Below are 8,407 nucleotides of genomic sequence, written 5' to 3' on the forward strand. Positions count from 1 at the left end.
CGCGTGGGGGTGGGGAGGCGCGGCCCGGCATCTCAGCGCGGAGACCCGGAGCCTGCACCATGCCCGGCGCTCTCGAGCCTGGCCGCCGCCGCTTGCATTCGGCTGGAGGCGCTTCGTGCTCTTGCACTGGGTTGGGTCCTGTGGGTTGGCTCCGGGGGCCCAGGGGAGGTGATGGGAGGCTGGTACAGGGAAGAGGTTCCGAACGCTGGACAGCCAAGCATGCAGCATTGCACACGAGAGTCCAGATCCGCGTTTCTTATTTTAAAGGAAAAACGAAATGTCTTTTGGACAAACTCAAGATGAAACTTAGCACATGGTAATTGCTCGTGGATGGATGTGAAACCCACCTCCTGCGTGTGACACAGTAGATCTCGAGTTAGACTAGTTGTTGGAGGATACTGACCTGCAAGGCTGCCTTTTAGGTTATTTAACGAATGACAGCTATTTAAAATTTGTGCGTTTTAGAGGATATTCTTACTTTACCACCCCCTACTCGCTAATCTCCAGGGTTTTTGAAAATATATCAGATACGACAGTCCGAAATGAGTTGATGGTTAGAAATAGTGGTGTCATTTTAGACTTAGCGGAAGTGGAGTACGGGCAAGCTTTATGCAATTCTCCTATCAGTTGTGAAAGTGTCTTTATAATGCGGATCTCACAACCTGTATTGTAGTGGGATCAAAAAGTAAGTCTGCCAATCCGTTTAGCGTTCATCTTAAATTACCTAAACTCTTACCTTGCAGATTGAAATCTCTCAGTGGTAACTCCCGCTAACAAGCAATTGGCGCTGTGCTGAGAGGACAGTAAGGGCAGAGTTTGTCTCCTGTTAGGTGATACAAGTGTGTACCTGATGGGGGAGGAGGGCGATACGAGGTGGCTCCACAGCCTTGGTCACAGCGGTGCTTGAAAGTGGAGTAGGAAGGGAAGTTTAATTTATGTTTATAGGTTAAGTGCATCCGGCCATGTCTTTAAACTGTGGGAAGGTTGATGTAGTGGATAGAGCTTGGAAACCAAGTAGACCTAGGGTTGAAACCATGTATCTATCTATGTAACTTCTCTGGGCCTTAATTCACTCATCTGCAAAATGGAGTAATGCCTGGTACCTTAAAAGTAGACTTAAAAAAAAAAAAGAAAGAAATATTTGCCCCTGAAACTATTGGCCTGAGATAATCTATAAACCTTAAACCAAAAATATCCCCTGAAGTCATCTTAAAACCAAACAGTAGTTTAGCTTAACTAGTAAAAAAGAACTGCTTTGAGCATTATGCTGTTTTCAGAACTATCTATATGGGATCAAGTTGACAACAGATAGGAGGACCCTTAGGGGGCAGTGAGTTTATGTTAATGAAGGAGGAACAACTCAGAAAAGGAGGATGAGAATGATTGTACAACTCAAAGAATGTAACTAATGGCACTAAATTGTATGTGTACAACTGTTAAACTGGTGTATGTTTTGCTGTGTGTATTCTCAACACCAACAACAAAATAAATAAAATCTAGGAGGAAAAAAATTAAAAATATGTGAAAATGCTTAACATATAAAAGACTCTCTAAATGTTAGCTATTATTTCCTTCTGCAAAATACCTTCTAGGTTCCTTGTAGGCCTAAGTTTTTTGTGTTAAATGGGATGCATACTAGCTTTGGTTTTCTTTATGAATTATAAACCCTGCCTGTCTTGAAAGTCAGTGTTAACTAGAAAACCAAAAGGTGGGCTTGCCTTGAGTGTTTTTCATTTTCATCAACAATAAATCAGGTTAGTGTCTCTTGGAATAGCTGTTCCTGCCTCTAAATGTAGGGTTTATGTGTGTCTCTGTGACTGTGAAACTAGGTGAAGATCTCACTTCACTGCTCGGTAACTTTTTTGTTGCAAATGGTATGTTAGCACCTATAAAGGACATCTCTGGGAGGTGGGGAGGGGTTTTGGTTTTTGTTCATTTGTTTTAGCTAGAAGGAGGTCCAGGAGATCATCTGCCTAACCAGTATTACTTAGTGGACAGGACAGAATTCAAGTGTCTAACCCCTCTTCCACGTGCCAGACAGCTTCTCAGGTAGTAACTGTTCTGATCATTCTTTCAGCAAGCATCTGTTAAGCATTTACTGTTGTGCTCTCCCAAGAAGCTCTTGGTCTGCAGGATTGAGCAACAGGATTCTGTAAAGGGTAAGAGCTCAATCCTTGCAGTCAGATGGCCTGAGTTCCAGCACTTGGACAAATTTTCTCACTTCTTTAGGCCTCAGCCTTCTCATCTGAAAAATAGTACCCACCTCATAGGGCTGCTGTGAGGATTAAAGAAGATAATCTATGTAAAGCACTTAAAATGGTGTCTTACTATGGATTACACTCAATAAATGTTAGGTATTAGTAGTAGTAAGTGGTAGTATAAGAAACAGAGAGCAGTATGATGAGCACTGTGAGAGAGGTTTGTTCCTGGGTGTAGTGGGTGGAGGGGGACGTGATCTAGAAAGCTTTTGGGAGGAAGAGACAGCCAAGCTGAGCTGTGAAGCATGAGGAGAATTTAGCCAAATCAGGATTGAGTGCCAAGGTAGGGGGACCTCTAATTAATGGAATGGCGTTACCAAAGCCCCTAAGGTGAGAATGTGGGTTGGAACCAGCCAGTAGAGTGAGGAAACCAACAGTTTGGTCTTGATAGGTAAGCAAAGGCTGCATTAGAGTAACTTCAAAATGACGCAGTGGAGACTGAAATTTTTTCATTCTTAACACTAGTGGAGGCAGTAGAAAGTTTTTGAGCTGAGCGCAGATGAGATCAGATGAGTTTTTTGAATGAATGAGCTTACTGTAGTATGGAGATTGGATTGAAAGTGGGCAGGGGCCATCTACTTGTCATTATGGCTTCATGCCTGCCTTGTGACCCCAAAAGGAGAATGATTTCTTACCAGACACAGGCAGTTCAATCTATCTTGGTTAGAGGACTTACAGAAGGCGTGAAGAAACCCTTAGATTATTCCAGGTATCCTTCTCTCTTAAAAATTGTCTTCAAGTATATACTATATAAGCCTGACTACAAGGCAAGGTTTCCCCCCAAAGTATCCCTCTGAAAAGAGGGTGACACTGCATATTCAAGTCTCTCATATTGCAAGACACTCTCTCAACTACTTCATTTTGAGCAAGGTGCTGTTTGAGAAAGACATATTGAGCTGAAACAACCTCAGTCAATGCTAGTTTGGGATATTTATACAATCTTACCAAATCAGCTAAATAAACAAATAAGCAAAAACAAGAAAGAGTAATTCTTCCTCCTTTATGTTTCACAAAGCACAAATTTTAGATGTCATCATAAACAGCTTTTACAGATCGCCAAAAAAAAAAAAAAAATACAGTATGTGATGAATGAAAAATAATTCTGCCCACCTGAATGAGAGTACTTACAGTGTGGGTTGAGATTTCCAGTGATAGCATCACTGTGGATTCAGGAAGTACTCTATTACAGCTGATTTGGTACATGTGAAGGTGATATGCCCTGGAAAGTGGCACTTGATGATTCAGAGTGGCTCCAGTGACTACAAAGACACTGAAAGATCAGGCAGAGACACGTGTACTTGACGTAAAGCAGACGTAATGGAACAAAACTTGGATTCTGTGGTCCTTGGCCTTTGTTACTGACTCAACACCACCTGTGCTCAAGACCCCCATTGTAGGGGCATGGCCAATAATACCAGCTTGCAGAGGGCAAGAGATAGAGTGGGCTTGGGTAAGGGGACTGGTGAAGGTTTGGAGTAGCTGGGATGGCGAAGCTGTAGAGAAAGTAGTTGACAAGAAAAGGCTTCTGGAACGTCCCTGAGGTCCCAGCCAATGTTGGAGAGAATAAATTTCTAATGGCATCTGCCTGGTTGTGTGACTTCTCCTCCCCCTAAAATTCCCGGTTCTGTAATGAATCCTGAGCCCAAGCTAAGTCCTTACACATGAGCCATTTAGTTCTTAGGACAACAGGGGGAAAAGCACAACTTCTAGTCTGTGACTGAGTAAAGATTGAATATGAAAAGCCGTATAATTTAAAAATTATATGATGTATGACTGAAGCTGAGTCACAGTAGTATGGTTCATTTATAGTTTAGTTGTAATTTTTATTTTTTGAAAGCTAATTCAATGCAGTTTATTGTGATGATTAATGAAAAAGCTTGATTTCTAGGTCCTACTTAGAATGACCTTTTAATATTGCAGCCATTTAGACCATTGCAAGTAAAGAGAAGTAATAATTGAGTACCTAGTAGGCACTTTGTATGACATTTCATCTAACAAAAAATTTAGATATAATACAAAATAATTTTTTCATCTGATTTTAAGCATAAATTGACAATTGGAAAAAATACATTTACTTAAAAAAAAAAAAAAAAAAAAAAAAACTAGCCAGCTATCAGAAAATTCAGTTGAGTTCATTTGAGAATAGTGGTGGTGAGTTTGCCTGGGTATATTCTAAACTCACTCGTACTGAAAGCTTGAAAGCTGCCACCTTATTCAGGAGGCACTATTCATACAGTACTGATTGGCATTTTGTGGATTTGTGTAGTACACAGCCTGTGATGTGATGTGGTGGGGGTACCTCCTCAGATAACCGTCTAACAAACCATATACATTTGAATATAAGTGGGTGAGGTTAGGATGCAATCTGTAATTAAATCTCTGTAAAGAAATTTAATTGGAGCCCTGGTGGCGCAGTGGTTTAGAGCTCAGCTGCTGACCAAAAAGGTTAGCAGTTCGAATCCACCAGCCACTCCTTGGAAACCCTATGGGGCAGTTCTACTCTGTCCTGTACGGTCGCTATGAGTCAGAATCAGCTCAACAGCAACGGGTTTGGATTTTTTGTTCTTGTTTTTTATAGCCCAGTATTATCACCACCATTCTTCTCATCTTAAGAGTGTACCTGGGTTCCTTGTATCTTTGCAAAACCATATTTCTAGAGTTAAATATTAAGAGTGTGGCTGTGACTTTTCCTGCACAATTGTTACTTGGAGACCGGAAAATAGTCTTGTTCTGGTTTTATATAGCAACTTTGTTGACATATTAGTTGAACAGTAGGCAGCTATTGATTTATGAGAAAGAGATATACATTGTGTCAGAATCTTCATTTTAATATCCAGGAATAATAACCATGTGATATAAAGAGAAGGGCCTATGATCCTCAGTTTTTACTTTTCAGATTTAAGGTTGTTGTTGTTGTTAGGTTCCATTGAGTCAGTTCCGACTCATAGCGACCTTGCGTACCACAGAATGAAACACTACCTGGTCCTGCGCCATACTCACAGTCATTGTTACGCTTGAGCCCGTTGTTGTAGCCACTGTGTTAGTCCATCTTATTGAGGGTCTTCCTCTTTTTCACTGACCCTCTACTTTACCAAGCATGATGTTTTGGGTTTTTTTAGATTTAAGATATCTTATATAAATTGAAAAGTATAGGAAATCCTAAAATTTTAACAAAGATTATATAATTATATCCAAGCCTAGTTTAAATTTAGAAGATTTTATAATTATGGGAAAAGCTAAGCTGATAACTTTAAATTGCAGTGTTAGTCGCATGGCTAAGTGTTAGTCAAAAGACGAGGTCTGTTTTAAGGAGAGTGTGTATGTGGGTGTGTGTTTTAATGTTTCCATTTATGGCTGTTAGTACTATAGAAATCAGTCAGGATGGGGAAAACGGATTTCTCTGAAGCACTTTCATTAATTATTAATTTCACTTGAAATATGTGTGCGTTGGAATAAAATCAAATTAAGTTGATTGGATCATGGTTCTGGTATGTCAGTTCAGTGTGGTTAGAAAAGAGTTAATGCCAGAAGTCCTGCCCTTAAGATCCTTGGCCCTACAGCCCAGTCACTGTCTAACCTTAGGGAAGGTCTGTTGTCATAAAATGGTGGTTTTGATCTAGAGAAACTGTCATTTGGGACAGCTAATTTGGGCAAATTCATCAAAATCAGTATTTACAAATTAATTTCTAGCAATCCCAAATATGGCCAGTTTTTGCTATTGTTCATTCTCACTCCTTTCAGTTTACTCCTCCATATCTTTCATATATTTTCCCCCCTCCTCTCAGACATGCATGTACATTGTCCCATCTTCAGGACACTGTCATTACAGGCTATCTTCTCTCTGTAACATACCTCCCTGTCAGCACTTGTATATCTTTGCGTGCAGAGTTTTTTTCCTGTCAAAGAGATAATCTCTTGTTCCTGTCTGATTTTGAATGCTAATGGACCCACATTGATACATGCATGCATTTGCATGTCAGGCAAGAGACTGGCAGTAGGAAATCTGGAAAAGGTTTAGTGTTAGCTATAATGTGAGGAATCGCGGGCTGGTTTAGGAGAATGTTGGGACGAGGAGCTCTTGAAGTTAGATTAAAAGCAGCTTTAGCAAGCTGGAGAAGGGGGATAGTTGGATTGACTAATCTTGACTTTGGGCCAAACTGGGAAAGGGCAATACTGTCACAGCCTCTGTGTACATTTAAGTTTCTTTTCTCTAAGTATAATGCTGAATCAGAGTCTTCAGGGCTAAAATTATATATACAGAGACACACACACTTAAATATGTGTAGCCAGGTTAGAGAACCATACAGTCAAACGGACACAGTATTGCTGACTGGTAGCTACAAAAAAAACTATTATCTGTCCTCATTGATGGACAGATGAATGCGGGGCTTCCCTACTCTCAAAGTATCAGAATCCTGGAATAGCAATTAAAAAATCTTAATTATTGGGGGGCTAAAGGGTGGAATGTTATGGATTGAATTGTGTCCCCCAAAAATATATGTTGTGAATACTAATCTCTGTGCCTGTGGTATAATCCCATTTGGGAATGGGTTGTCTTTGTGATGTTAATAGGCAGGATTAGTGCAAGGTGTGTCTGAGTCAGTCTCTTTTGAGATATAAAAGGGATTGAACAAGCAAGTGAGAGTAGGAAAGACAGGGGAAGAGAGATGCCAAGCCATATGAAGATTACCCAGGAGCGGAAGCTCAGAAGAGACAAGAAACTTCCTCCAGAGCCAATAGAGTGAAAGCCTTTCCCTAGAGCCGGTGCCCTGATTTCAGACTGCTGGCCTCCTGAACTGTGAGAAAATAAACATTTGTTTGTTAAAGCCATCCATTTGTGGTATTTCTCTTATAGCAGCACTACAGAACTAAGACAGGCACCCAATGCCTTCTAATAAATTACCTTTCTACTTAAAAAAAAAAAAAATTAAAAAAATAAGCCATCTCTACAGTGAAAGAATAATACACCATAACAAATGAGCAAATTCCATAGTGAAAGAATGGTTCAATATTGGGAAATTTATTAATAATATGTTTCATTATATCACTGAATCTCAACTACTATATCAGATCCAGTACCCCTCCTTTTTAACAAATGTTTTCTACTCCTTGCTAATTCACAAATGGAATCCATAATAATCTTTCTATACTACCCATTGCTGTCGAGTTGGTTCCGACTCATATCAACCCTATAGGACAGAGTAGAACTACCCCATAGGGTTTCCAAGGCTGTAAATCTTTACGGAAGCCACATCTTTCTCCCACGGAGCAGCTAGTGGGTTCAAACCACCGACCTTTTGGTTGGCAGCTCAGTGCTTTAACCATTGCACCCCCAGGGCTCCTATCTTTTAGTTTAAAATAATATATATGTATAATGCCCTGACACTTTATATTTTTTATGTATAAATATGTATATGTGTGTGTGTGTGTGTGTGTGTGCACGCACATGTCCTTCACTATTTGCCTGTTGTATGACTTTTAGAGAAATGAAAAATATATCTTACAAGTATATTTTAAAGAGAGTATTACAGATCAGTTCAAAAGGAAAGGACTATTTACAAGTGATTTTGAGACAATTTATTAGTTACAGTATCTGGGATCAATCATGCATTTGGTTATTCATTACATGTCATACACTAACAGAAATTACAGATGCATAAAAATTTATATAAATAAACTTTTAATGATATTTAAAGAAAAAAGTTAATATCAGATTTCTGGAAAGGGGCAACTTTTAAATCTTTTTAAAAAAATGAAGAAAATCAAAAAAAGGAAGGCCAGTGCATGTAATTGAGCACTTAAGCACAACCAAATAAATGATCAAAAATAGATATTCTGTAGGCAAAGATTAAAGTTTAATAGTGGTTACCAGGGGCAGGAGGGACAGGGTAAGGGGAAATCATTGTTTAGGTAGCATGGAGTTTTTGTTTATGGAGATGGAAAATTTGACAGTGGATTTGGTAATGGTTGCACAACATGATTGATGTAATTGGTTCTCTTGAATTACACACATGAAAAATGTTGAATTTGCGAATGTGTTCTCTGTATTTTCACAACAGTTTAAAAAAAGAAAAGAAAAAAGTAGATATACCACACAAAACAACTGGGAACCCTTGATTTAGACATTTAGAGAGTATTATTTTGATGGG

The sequence above is a fragment of the Trichechus manatus genome, unplaced genomic scaffold (genome assembly GCF_000243295.1).
Source record: "Trichechus manatus latirostris isolate Lorelei unplaced genomic scaffold, TriManLat1.0 scaffold00117, whole genome shotgun sequence".
In the NCBI taxonomy this organism is placed as follows: domain Eukaryota; kingdom Metazoa; phylum Chordata; class Mammalia; order Sirenia; family Trichechidae; genus Trichechus; species Trichechus manatus.